We start from the raw sequence: 13805 nt of genomic DNA on the forward strand, positions 1-13805 counted from the left end.
ATGAACAATTTGCTTTTCTAATTTGAGGAAGATTGAGGCATTTTAATTATGGAAGGTCTTTGTAAATGAGGCTGGAATTTCATATCAAATTATATTCCTTATGGAATTGTAGGTTAAGAATAATCAAATTCGTATTCATTAATTTTACATTAATTTTTTGCAAGCACCAAACAAAAAACATCCACAGGAGCATTTGCTAAATAAAGACCCATGGTCTTTTTAAGCTCACAGAAGTTATGTTTTTTTATCTAAGAAAAAACGCAAGGGGAATGTATGGATTGTTAGCTGTAGAGTATTTGGCAATTGCAAACTTTACATTTTTATAAATTTGAAATTGAGGAAGTTATTGTTTTAAAAGGTTAAAACTGTCCAAGAATGGGCATAAGTGTGTTCTTTCACATGAGAGGCTGGTATATTTCACAGTTTAATATGGCTTCCATTTGGGAGGGAATGGGGCTTTGCCCAAGGAAGTCCTTGTCTGAACATTATTGGAGTCCTCATCTCTAAAGGTGAGCAGAACATGAGCATTGCAAGTGGTTTAAAATTATGAGTGTTCCTCAAATAGTTTAAAACATTGATTTTTTTTTTATAAAATGGATTTCCATGTTTTATGTGTCCAGTGGTTCTGCAATCATAGCAGCTGGGATGGAGGCTTCTCTCTGCAGCTGGGGTTATCTTCTCAGCAACTCCTTCCCTTTTCTTTCTGCCCATACTTTCCCCACATTAATAACTTTCCTGGATTTCCTCGCTGCTAGAAGAGACACATCATTCTTTGTTCTTGCTCATAAATCACCCTGTGACCAAGGAACTAGCAAGTTATTACGGGTGAGGGGTAGGTCAGGTTGAAAATTCAAATTGATCTAACCTGTTCTAGGAAAAAAAAGCATCTCACACAAAGCAAAGCATCAGCTTCCAGGACTTTTTAATAAGCCCCTGGAAGAGGGCACTGGCAGCCCCATAGCAAGGGCTGCAAAGACACCTGGGAACTCTGAAGTTATCCTGGCAAGTATTTTACTATGGGAACATTGGCCCATGCACACCATACCCAACACAGTTTGTACTTTTTGCTCCAATATTCTCCATTCTCTCTTCCCCTTTCTCAGGGAAAGAAAAGTTGTAGAATATAGTATACAAACAAAGCAAACTTCTATTTGAAAGAAGTATATGTGAGAGACCTAGATATTTCTTCCCACATGTTAGATATTTGTCTTGTGTAAATACAGAGGGGGGGGGGTGGAAGGAAAAAGGAAGGGGAAGGGAGAGGGGGGAGGGGAGACAGACAGACAAAATTTTGTGCAAATAGCAAGCTATGTAATGAGAGATGGCTAATTCAAAGGTTCTAGTTGGGATAACCCATTCTATCTTTTCATTTTTAAAAATAACCCCTTCCCCATGCTCTTCTGTCCTCCTTGTCCCTTTAAGCTATTTGGTAAAGATCTGCAGCACTGTTCCATGTGTTTTGTCAAACTCTTTGTCAAGGTAAACTGAGTGTAGAATTAGGTCTTTGTCAGCCCAAACTCACACCTGCACATCATAACTTGAGTCTAAATCTAAAGAAACAGGAAAAGCCATAGAGCAAAGCTATCCAGATGTTGCCGAGTCTGTGCGATTGTAAATTTTGAAAGTACAAGCTTTCCATCCAGATTTAGTACAGCGGGAACTGTATGAAAATTCCAAGACCCCTGGTTTACTGAAGTGTCTGGCCATTTCTGCAGGAATCAGAACAGATGTACTGAGGCAGGCAGTAATGCCATGACAATAAAGAACATTTCCACATCAGCTCACTGAACTGCTAATGGATAGTGAGGACCAACATTCACATTGGAGGAGGGGCAGTTCCATAATTTTGAACTCAGAGTCTGGTATGCAAATTCATCCTTAGTGGTAGCTTGGGACATGACTTCAGGAGGCTCACGACCTGCTTTCTTCTGAACACACTGGGATACAGTTCATTTTAGAATGTATTTTTTTTTAATTAGGTATTTTCATCATTTACATTTCCAATGCTATCCCAAAAGTCCCCCATACCCTCCCCCCTCTCCCCTACCCACCCACTCCCACCTTTTGGCCCTGGCGTTCCCCTGTACTGGGGCATATAAAGTTTGCAAGTCCAATGGGCCTCTCTTTCCAGTGATGGCCGACTAGGCCATCTTTTGATACATATGCAGCTAGAGTCAAGAGCTCTGGGGTACTGGTTAGTTCATAAGGTTGTTCCACCTAGAGGGTTGCAGATCCCTTTAGCTCCCTGGGTACTTTCTCTAGCTCCTCCATTGGGGGCCCTGTGACCCATCCAATAGCTGACTGTGAGCATCCACTTATGTGTTTGCTAGCATAGTCTCACAAGAGACAGCTATATCTGGGTCCTTTCAGCAAAATCTTGCTAGTGTATAATATGGTGTCAGCGTTTGGAGGCTGATCATGGGATGGATCCCTGGATATGGCAGTCTCTAGATGGTCCATCCTTTTGTCTCAGCTTCAAACTTTGTCTCTGTAACTCCTTCCATGGGTGATTGTTTCCAATTCTAAGAAGGGGCAAAGTGTCTACACTTTGGTCTTCGTTCTTCTTTAGTTTCATGTGTTTTGCAAATTGTATCTTATATCTCGGGTATACTAAGTTTCTGGGCTAATATCCAGTTATCAGTGAGTACATATCATTTGAGTTCTTTTGTGATTGTGTTACCTCACTCAGGATGATGCCCTCCAGGTCCAACCATTTGCCTAGGAATTTCATAAATTCATTCTTTTTAATAGCTGAGTAGTACTCCATTGTGTAAATGTACTTTTTTTTTTTATCCATTCCTCTGTTGAGGGACATCTGGGTTCTTTCCAGCTTCTGGCAAAAAATATGGAACGCTTCACGAATTTGCGTGTCATCCTTGCGCAGGGGCCATGCTAATCTTCTCTGTATCATTCCAATTTTAGTATATGTGCTGCCGAAGTGAGCACTAGAATGTATTTTTATGAATAAGAGGAACATTGTACAGACCTTTGAACTTATATTTACTGGAGTTTTTCATTTTATTATAATGTGCAATACCTAAGAAAGCGCACCCAGATCTTGGGAACCCTTCAGATTTTGAACTTTGGAGATTACTTTTAGAGCTAATGCTGGAAATAGAGGATTGAGCTCCTGATCCTGTGGTCATGGTCTGGTCATGCCTTTGGCCTATGGCCATCAGTTTCGTAGTTCCCACCTCTGGACAAAGAAGGTGTTGAGGTCATGGATTGCCCTGCCCTAAGTTTCCCCATATTATATGAAACAGTGGTTTTCAGGCTAAGCCTTGATCTAAGAAATTCCATTTATAAGTGGCATCTGACTCCATTTTTTGTGTGTATGTATGTACATGTTTATGTGAATGTGTGTGTGTATGTGTGTGTAGTGTGCATGTGTATATGTACATTTGTGTGTAGGACAGTTGTTATATAGGCTGGTTTTGTGTGTCGACTTGATACAAGCTGGAGTCATTAGAGAGGAGGGAGGCTCAGTTGAAGAAATGCTTTCATGAGATCCAGTTGTAAGGCATTTTCTTGGTTAGTGACCAATGGGGGGAGGGCTCGGCCCATTGTGGATGGTGGCCTACCTGGTCCTGGGTTCTACAAGAAAGCAGGCCGAGCAAGGCAGGGGAAGCAGAGCAGTAAGCAGTACCCCTCCATGGCCTCTGCATGAACTCCTGCCTCCAGGTTTCTGCCCTGTGTGTTCCTGCCCCGACTTCCTTTGGTGATGGACCAAGCCTTTCCTCCTCAGCTTGCTTTTTGGGTGTGTTGCAGATATAGAAACCCCAAGACAGTTGTCAACTTTGGGTATCTTCCTCAATTACTCTGTTTTGACTTTGAGGTAAGATCCTTCTCTGAACATGCTCACCCACTACTGCCTGCCTGACTGGATAGCCAGCAATCCCACATATGATCCTGTTTCCACTTCCTAGCACTGGAATATGGGAGTACACTAACATGCTTTGCTTCTCAAATGGGTGCTGAGGCTCAAACTTGGGTCTTCATGCTGGCAGGGTAAAAACCTTATCAACTAGACCATCACCCAAGCCCCTTGACTCCACTCTAAGCTTGAATGTAGAAGTGGGATGATTCTGCCCTTTGGTGAACATATTAACACCATCATAGGTCCAGCATTGCCATCCAGGCTGCTTACTTATTCCTAAAAGTGTAACTTTATCAAAGTAAATCAGGACTGCAAGAGCTCATGGCCACATAGAAATACGAAAACCAGGCTTGAGAACTTGTAAAACACACCAGATTGAGACAAGAGGGAAGCAACTGACTCATCCAATATGCACGTCAAGAGAACTCCTGTCATTTGAGAGGTACAGCCCTCAGCATCAATGCAACCCCCTGAAGTTGATGTCCATTAGTCTCTATCTCTTCGTCTGTCTGGCCCTGGTCCTGCCTGCCCTTTATCTTTCCAGCCTTTCTCTTCTCTGTCTCACTTCTGCAACCCAGCTCAACTCTGAGACATTACTGAACCTTGAGTTGACAGCATCTCCAGCAGAACCCTACCAGGGTTAGCTGACCTTCCCCACACACATGCCCCAGCAGAGACTCTTGCTGTGTCTCTGCCTTGTCCCACTCTGTTTTTCCTGAACCCTGATGAGGAGAGATGAAAGAATGAAGAAAAGACAGCAACACTGAAGAAACAACAGACACACAGACAAGAAAGGCTGGGGTCAGGTGGACTTCAGACACACCAGTGGAGTGATATCAGCCACTAAGACAAGCTAGAACCTCAGCGAGTTTGTTACGTACAGCACAGAGGGAAGAGTTAGCCAGGCTGAATAGGAGTCGTCTGTAGTAATGAGCAATCTTGGGCTGTAAAGATGTAGGAAGAAGAAGGTGAAGTCACAGCGTTTTACACACACTGCTCTGTTACTTGCAGACACTCTTACATGGCTCTGGGAAGGATGCTTTGAGAGTTTCCTGTGAATCCTAGACTTTGATGTTGCTGTGCCCAGCTCATGTCAAACAGTACACATTCACTCGGAACCCCAGTCATTCAGGACCTCTCTTTATATGACCTTTACCAGGGTCTCACGTCCACTTCTCAGTTATGCTTCTTTGAAACTCCTTGAACTCTACGGTCACCCCTTTAACCTTTTGTAGACATTTTGTAAGTTACATATAGACATATTTACTGTATGATATGTAATATAAGGTGTGAAAGTTAACATTTATAGTTAAGAATGTAATAAAAGAGCCTGTGATGCCTTGGCCAGCTATCAAGGAAATTGAGATTGCTTGACAAGTTGCTGTCAGTAAAGCTGACATGCCTTGAGAATTTGTTATTCAATAAATTCTGTCATTGTGGGAAAACTCAAATATTTCTGTTTCTGATGTAACATACAACACGGGACCACCATTTTGATGTGCTAATTGCCCATCTTTTCATCTCTAGTCACACTTCATCCCATCAATTCCTCTGTCTGATAACATTGCAGGATGTGGATAAAGGGGTGAGTCCCCAGGACTGATGGTAACCTGTAGATTTGAAAAGCAGCACAACTAGAGGTCTACTCTTATCATTTTCTTGTTATAATGTGTGTGTGTGTTGTGTGTGTGTGCATGCATGTGTGCATGTGTGTGTGTACGTGCATGCTCACATGCATGTATGTGTGTGCTCCATCTGCTCAGGGTGTATAGCTTGTGTGTTGAGGTCAAAGGACAACTTTTTGGAGTCAGTTCTTCTTCCTCATATGGTTTCCAGGGATTGAACTTCAGGCTTACAGACAGAGTGCTCCAATCCACTGAGCAGTTCAGTATAGAGTTTGAAATCTAATGGGACTCCCTTGCATTCCTGAACATTTTCCCTTAAGCAAGACTCCCTATACACCAGTAGAGAGATTTGAATTAGCTCTTGTGTAAACAATTGTTAAAAATGTGATTTCTTTGGTAGTATAGGATTGTTAAAATTCTTCCTCAGTCTTTCTTTTGCTTATCTGAAATAATTAGGAATTCAATTAGCAATCATGTGTTTATGTGTTGTGCACATGAGTGCAGACACCCACAGAGGTAGAAGAATATGTTAGATCCCCTGGAACTGGAGTTTATGACAGTTTTGAGCCTTGCTACCTGGGTGATCAGAACCCGCAGAAGGTCCTCTACAAGAATAGTGCTCATTCTTAACTGATGAATAATTTCCACAGTGGCAAAATCCATGTGTGGGGGATAATATTTTACTCTGATGGAACTAAGAAGACAACAGGCACTTCAGACCGGGAGGAAGATATGCAGGTCGGCCTATGAAAGACGACGCTAGTGATGACTCAGGATGGCTCCCAGAATTAGGTTATGGGGCAGTTGACAACCAGGCAAACATTTCATGAAGCATGTATATAACATGTTTATAACATGTTTATGGGGCCTTCTTCCACCAGCTGTTTTCCATCACATTTGGGAAATATTCAAGCTAACAAAGTTTCAGATGCAATTCTCTGGAATTGCAAAAAATATTTCCTACCATGACTCAGGTTTTACAAAGTGAATTTTATTTTTATTTCTCCTCTTCCTCCTCCTCCCCTCCCTTTCTCCTCTTTCTTCTTATTCTGTAGTACAGCTCCCACTGACCATTGTACATTCCTTTCTGCTACTTATTGTCAGAGACCCAAAGCACTAAGGACACAGGAAAATGATAAACAGGGGGAGGAAGTAGCAGAGGCCACACTAAGAAAATGTTACTGACCCTTCTTCATGGAGAATAGGGTCTTTTCTCTGAGTGAAACTTCTTAGATGTATAGGATGGCAATACATAATTAGGTCATTTTATTAGTATGCTCTTTTAGCATAATATTCGTATTACCTTTTCCCCTATGCCTGTGACCTATCTAGTTACAGATTCTTATAGATTCTCGAAATGTCAAGTTCCATCCTATGAAGTGGGTTTTAAATCCTTGTTAAAGGTAGTTGGTCACTCCCATACCATTTGTATCAATGTTGCTTCTGGACATCTTGCAAGTACATCAGTGTTGTAGGTAATAGGGCTGCTAGTTGGGTGAGAACAAATGCTAGTCATTAAGGAGGATGCTTCTAGTTGGGAATCAGCTGGATTTCTGCATGTATGATGACATAAGTAAGTTGTATCTTCAGCCATAGGGCCTTACCATCAGGCTAAGAGTAACCAAAAGCCTTGGCAATACCCTACATCAGACCATTGCTCAACCTCTTGCAGTAGATGGCAATAATACAGAGTGAGATCCTCTGTCGTGTATTAAAATATACACATGAATAAAGTACAGTATAAAACTGTAGTATACTCCTGCCATTTATATTTTACAAACTGTAGGGAGTGGTTTTGATACTAAGGTCTTGTTCTCCAATTGGTTATTGATCGATCAATAAAGATGACAGGGACAAATTGCTGGGTGGAAGGAAAGAAGCAGGACTTCCAGTCCCCACTAGAGGCTAAGAGATAGGAGGCTAACAGATACAGGAATAAGAAAGAGGAGTAAGAGAAAGAAGAGGAAGAGGAGGAGGAGGAGGAGGAGGAGGAGGAGGAGGAGGAGGAGGAGGAGGAGGAAAGGAGAAGAAGAAGAAGAAGAAGAAGAAGAAGAAGAAGAAGAAGAAGAAGGAGGAGGAGGAGGAGGAGGAAAGGAGAAAGGAGAAAGGTGACCAGCCAGGTGAGATCTCAGGCAGAGCAGCCATAGGCCACTCCCCAGCCATAGGCCACTCACAACTAAGCTGAGGGCAGTTTTGGGTTGTTGAACAAGGAGAAGGTAACAGGAACACTAAGCTAAGAGCAGATTAAGAGGTGCTGAGCTAAGAGTATTGGGAAGGGTGTGCTAGCCACAGGAGATTAGAAGCACCTGGCAATTAAGCCAATAAGGTATGTTAAAATTGAGCTACATTTGTGTGTCTGCATTTTTCATCCTCAGATACAATATTCTATGGGTGGGGGCTGGTAGTGTGGTCCACCTGTTCCTGGAGCAATAAAGCAGGGTAGTTAAAAGTCAACACGCTACAACAAACCATAAGCAATACAACAACTGAAAAGAAGATTCAAAGGCCAATTGGAGGCTATCTTGAGGCTCATTCAGAACCTTCCTACTGCCCAGCTCCAACCCACAGACATGTCTGTCTATGAGCATGTGCAGTGTGTCCTAACCAGACCCTTCAACCGTGGGAGCCTGTGAGGAGTAGTGGGGTGCTCCTTGCTCTTTTCCTCCCCCTTCGTCCTCTCTTCTTTCTCTTTCAGCTGTGTGTTTGCTTTTTATATATTTGTTTATTTTTACATTCCATTTAGGCCCTCAGGTAGTATGTGCCAATGACAATCAGAACTCAGCATTGTTCTTGCCTGGCCAATGCTGGTCTCTGTGAAGGGAGGACTGGCCACTTGCACATCTGATTGTTCAGCAGAGTCATGGTTTTGAGAGCTCCCTGCTGTGTGGCAAGAATTATTCTACTATTGTGGTTTTCTTGATTAGATACATCTATGAGAGAGTCAGGCAGGACACATGCACTATACTCTATCAGCTTTAGTTTTTCCGTTAAATTGAGTTCTATTATGAAAATGTTTAAGCATACATACAAACAGAACGATATGAGGCACCCCCATGCTCTTGTCACCAACGTCCATTACTAAATGACAATGTGCTCTAAAACATGCACCTGCCTGCAGCTGCAGGCAGGAGAGCCGTCACACTGCACAACCACCATTGGTTTGTACCTGTGTGTTGAGGAAGCTAAACCTCACACATCAGCACCCACAGGGGACTTCAAAATGCATTTGAATAGTAAACATGTGTTTTATTGTCACAGAATAAAGAAGTTTCAAAGCAAACAAAGCTAGAATGACCTCCAAATTGTTACTCTCCTCATTTTTCAAGGAAGACTTGTAAGTAGCTTAAATTCGCTGCTTCACAAGTACAGGTGAAGACAGAACCTTTGGCTAAATGCAGGGAACTGTTTCCTGTATAACCATATGCCTTAAAAGAAGAAGTGGTGTGTGTGTGTGTGTGTGTGTGTGTGTGTGTACACATTCTGTAAACAGTTTGAGGTCCTTAACATAATAGGTAAGTTTACTCTGTGTCTATTCACTACGGTGCTAGAGGCTGGACTGGCTTCAAAAGCTGTTAGAACTGTGCAGTCATAGCAGGCTCCTGCTAATTAATGGTCTGCTGCTGCCATCTTGAATTCTCCACTTTTGAGCAAAGTCTCTTCATTTTCACTTTACCAGTCTGGTATCCATTCCTTCCAGAGCTTTTGGAGGACAAGTCGCTGTTCCAGGGATGACATGACCCTGTCATGTCATTAATTAAGGCTTCCCACATTTGCTACTTCATGACCAAGACTTGACTTAAATACACCAAGAAATAAGGTAGGGGGGTCAAGGAGACCCCCCTGAGTCTCAGTGGACAAGAGTTTACAGCATAAACATGAGGACCAAATTTCAAATACTGAGCATCCCTGGAAAAGGCTGACTTTGGCTTCATGCTTGCTGTGGAGGCAGGTGGATCACTCAACTTGCTGACTGCCAGCCTAGTTCCAGACCCAATGAGAGACCATGTATCAAAGGTGAGGAGAGAGATACCAGAATAGCCACCTTCCTTTTCTGACTTCATACAGACATGTGTACCTGCCTTCCCACATCACACACTGTTTGTTCAATTGGCTAAATGGCAATTGTCTTATCCCATGATCATTGGTGTAATAGAGTTCACAAGACATGCCAATACATAAATAGCAAAAACTGTTCACACTTCTGGAGGCAGAGGAATAGACAGACAACTGGTAGGTTCACTGTCTGTTGGGATTTAAGTTCCATCCCAATGGCAGCACCTGCAATAATCCTGACACACAGAAGAAGCCTGGCACTTAGAAAGCTCCTCTTGAGCTCGCCTTCATAATGGTGCTGGTCCACACTTCTTCACTTTTGCTCGTTGGGAGAAGACCAGGATGGGACCACGGTGACACCTCCAGGGCTCTCACTTTATTCTGTTGCATCATTTGTTTGGGTCACACATTATTCAACTTTAACCACTATTCTTGCCTTTGAAAATACTCCAATTTTGTGATTCTGATCATGTTTTGTCAGAGTTTGAGCACACATTGATCTCTCCAATAGCAAACCTCTCTACTCTGTGGTTTCCTCTTAAATCTGGAGTTCTACTCCATTGGTTTTTATGTAAATAGCATTTTATTTTTATTAAAGTTTGTCTGTTAGGTCTTATGGTCTGGGGGTGTTAGATCATAGACATGTTAGATCATGTGGAGGTTCAAGAAGCCTTAGTACTTTACTTGAAAATATAAAAGGATAGAATATCCCAGGTCTTTAAGAAAATTTTAATCACAAACCATACACTCTGAGGAAAATTTACCCTCAGATCCTTGGAGGAACCTGGTTTTGATTTTCAAGGTGGGAACTGCATCTGTAGGCAATGAAGGCAGATGTGCGAGATTGGCAAGATGTCTTCTATGAATCCAGTGTTTTTAAAAAGTCTACAACATTATTAAACATATTAAGTACTTTAGACTGATAATTCCTAGCCACATTTCTGCAGCCTACAAAATGCCTAGATCTCTAAATTGCCAGAGTCTTGATTTGTTTCTTGCATAGGAATCAAGACTTCAAATTCTTTATTATAAAAATCTGTTTTTAAATGTTTCCCACCTGGAAAATAGACACCTAGAGTGTTTCCATCAGTTTACAACTTATATAGTAGTGTGTGTGTGTGTGTGTGTGTGTGTGTGTGTGTGTGTGTGCATGTATCCATCTGTTATGTCTGTGTGTATGTGTCTGTCTGTTGTGTCTGTGTATATGGCCTTTATGTGTGTCTGAGTACACATGTGTGTCTCTCTGTGCAAATGTGTATCTATGTGCATGTATCTCTCTGTGTGTATATACATGAGTGTGTGGTCTCTGTGTGTCTGTGTGCATGTGTGTGTGTCTCTCTCTCCTTCTGTGCATGTGTTTGTATCTGTGTTTGTTTCTGTGTGCACACGCATGTATTTATGTATCTCTCTGTTGGGTATGTGTGTGTCTGCATATGTCTGTGTGCACATGTGTGTATGGTCAGTGTGTGTCTCTGTGGAGATCTCTCTGTCTGTGTCTGTGCATGTCTGTGTGTGTCTGTTTGCATTTATGTGTGTACTTGTATGCGTGGGTCTGTGTGTATCTGTGTGTGTCTATGTGTGTATGATCTGTGTATGTGTCTGTGTGCATGTGTTGTGGGGGTGAGTCTCTGTGTGTCTGTGTGCACATGAGTGTCTGTATTTGTGTCTGTGTGTCTGAATTTGTCTGCTTGTGTATGTCTTTCTGTGTGTGTGTATCTGTGTGTGTCTATGTGTGTATGATCTGTGTATGTGTCTGTGTGCATGTGTTGTGGGGGTGAGTCTCTGTGTGTCTGTGTGCACATGAGTGTCTGTATTTGTGTCTGTGTGTCTGAATTTGTCTGCTTGTGTATGTCTTTCTGTGTGTGTGTATCTGTGTGTGTCTGTGTGAGTGCATAAATGTGTTTCATTTAGAAAAAGATTGTGTTCCCTCTCCAATTAGTAACAATTGAAAAAGTCACTTGATCCAAGTCAGACTGAAATTACCTCTGAGTGTGAGGCTGGGGCTTGCCGACAGTGGGGCTTGCAGACATTGAACCTGTGTTAAGAAAGAGCCAGACACTGGATCACAGGCTCCACCCAAGCTGATGGTAATCTCCAGAACATGGAGAAATTAAGAATGGTGGCTTGGCATGTAAACACATCCTTAGGAGAGAACTAGGAAAATGCTAGGCTATTCCTGCTGTTACTTTTCTCCAGTGTCTCAATCTGAGAGAGTAATGGAGAGTAACTAAAATAATTACAGAAATTCCCTTATATTTTCCTAATGGTGGATTTTAAAGAGTTACTTTTTTGTATCATAGTGCTTATTTCTACCAATGTTTAGAATACAGGAACTAAAAAGTGGAGGGCACCTCAACATTATCCAAAGTGACAATCATGACATGCACACAGTGAAGGAAGGGGAAGGTCACTCCAGAGTGCCCTGGCACGGGGGATTCCCTTAGTTAATGTCAGTGCCACTAAGCAGAACACTGAGGAACCAGGATCTAAAGACTGCGAGATATGGTCCAAGGAGTGCTATAATCTAGAGCTGGGATAAATTGGCAAGAGGCAGAGTGTCCCACTAAAACAAGGCTGGGGGGCTAAATGCCCAGGACCAGAAAAAACTAAAGGGCAGTTCTGAGGTGGGCTTTTAAAAATCTAGTTTAAAAATAGACATATGCATCCAATGTCTCCTTGTGTCCTTCAGGCATCTGACTGGATTCCTGGCACGTCTCTCTCCACAAAATCAAGGGGAGCAAGGAATTAGGTAGAAGATGTGAAATTCTGAGAATGGGGGACATTTGGCCATCAAAGACCACCCATGAGTGCCATCCAAGCAGGGGAAGGATAGGTGAACCTCCAAATCCCTGGGTGTACTGGGGCAGGGCCAGGTAGAGCCTGGAGGTTGCCTGAGAATGTTCTGGCTCAGGCATAGGACCCTATGTATCAGGACAGGGACACCAATGGGAGCTACTGTGATTAGAGGCAAAGTGAAGTAGCCCAGCAGCCATGACAAAGTCCTCCAGAGTGCCACTTCAGCTTGCTCATTCTCAACTGATCCTAGCAGAGGCTTGGCCTGAGTTGCTTTTTGGGGTGGGAAACACATGAGCTGCTCTTGAACTCTCTCTTGGAGGACAGTGCTTGAATCCTGTGGTAACTAGGTTTTGTGCCCAAGGCAAGCAGTGAGAATGCTACTGCATGGCCAGGAGAGAGAAGCTGTGCCCACAGGTGTGCCTTAGGTCATCTTGCTGCTTCTTAGATCTTGAGGGCCTAGTTCATGGGGCCAGAGGAGGCCAGATGTCATTTGCACATCCTGCTGCTGCAAGTGAGTTAGTTCTTGCTACCTTCAGGATGGAGTAAGATGGTGAGTGTAGCCATGGTCTCATCATGACAGTGGAACAGTGGTCTGTGGTTCTCATTGCCTCTGCCAGCATCACAGGGCAAACGCAAGCAGAACAAGTGACCTGAGTCAGAATAGAGTGAGCACCTCAGGTCATCCTGTTTTCTTGTTGAATTTTTGAAGACTCATTTTTATCATGTGGAGTGTTTGTGTGTGTGTGTGTATGTGTGTGTGTGTGTGTGTGTGTGTGTGTTGTCCCTAAACATATATTTATTTAATGTTAGTATTAATTTTTGTGACCCATTTGTTTAAACCTGGGCCATTTGTAGAAACATCGGATCAGAATTCACCATTGGAACCTGATGGGTGACCAGTGGGCACACAACTGCAAATATTGACTAGCTCTCCCTTTCCATGAATTTATCAGTAGCAAGCAATTCAGCAGCAAGGTACTGAGCCTCTCTTTCCTCCACCCATGGCTGTCGATGGGCTCACCTTTATATGGACTCAGTGTATATAGTGTAGGTTGTGACTGGAATGGCAGTTAGTGGATCAGTGTCTTGTCCAGAGGGTGGCATTTCTCAGCTTTTCTTCTTGTTATCTGCTCTGATGTCCCTTAGAGGAGACATCTTTAAAAGTCTTATTTAGAGCTGAACACTCGTCTCTCACTTGTTTTCAACCTCTCAGATAGGCACACGTGTCTCATTAGCCACCATTCACTGGAGAGAGATCTCTGGTTTGGGCTGAGAGTCTCATTTTGGCTATAGGTATAAACAGATATTTAGAAGACAGTTTTGAGGGGAGTTTGACTCTATGTCAATTTAGCTAAACAACAGTATTCAGTTCTCTCCTTGGGTCTATGGCATCCTTCTTACCTGCATCAACCCCCTTGAGTTTTGACAAGGTAGACATGTTTTATAAGTGTTAA

At 42.7% G+C, this 13805-nt stretch overlaps 1 non-coding gene across 1 annotated transcript; it reads right to left on the reverse strand.

The window, feature by feature from the left end:
* Nucleotides 1-2839: 2839 nt before the first annotated feature.
* LOC115032755 lies at nt 2840-2946 on the reverse strand. Its single transcript, XR_003838355.1, has one exon. It is a non-coding gene; the product is annotated as a U6 spliceosomal RNA (small nuclear RNA).
* Nucleotides 2947-13805: the final 10859 nt, after the last annotated feature.

Source organism: Mus caroli, chromosome 11 (assembly GCF_900094665.2).
Source record: "Mus caroli chromosome 11, CAROLI_EIJ_v1.1, whole genome shotgun sequence".
In the NCBI taxonomy this organism is placed as follows: Eukaryota; Metazoa; Chordata; class Mammalia; order Rodentia; family Muridae; genus Mus; species Mus caroli.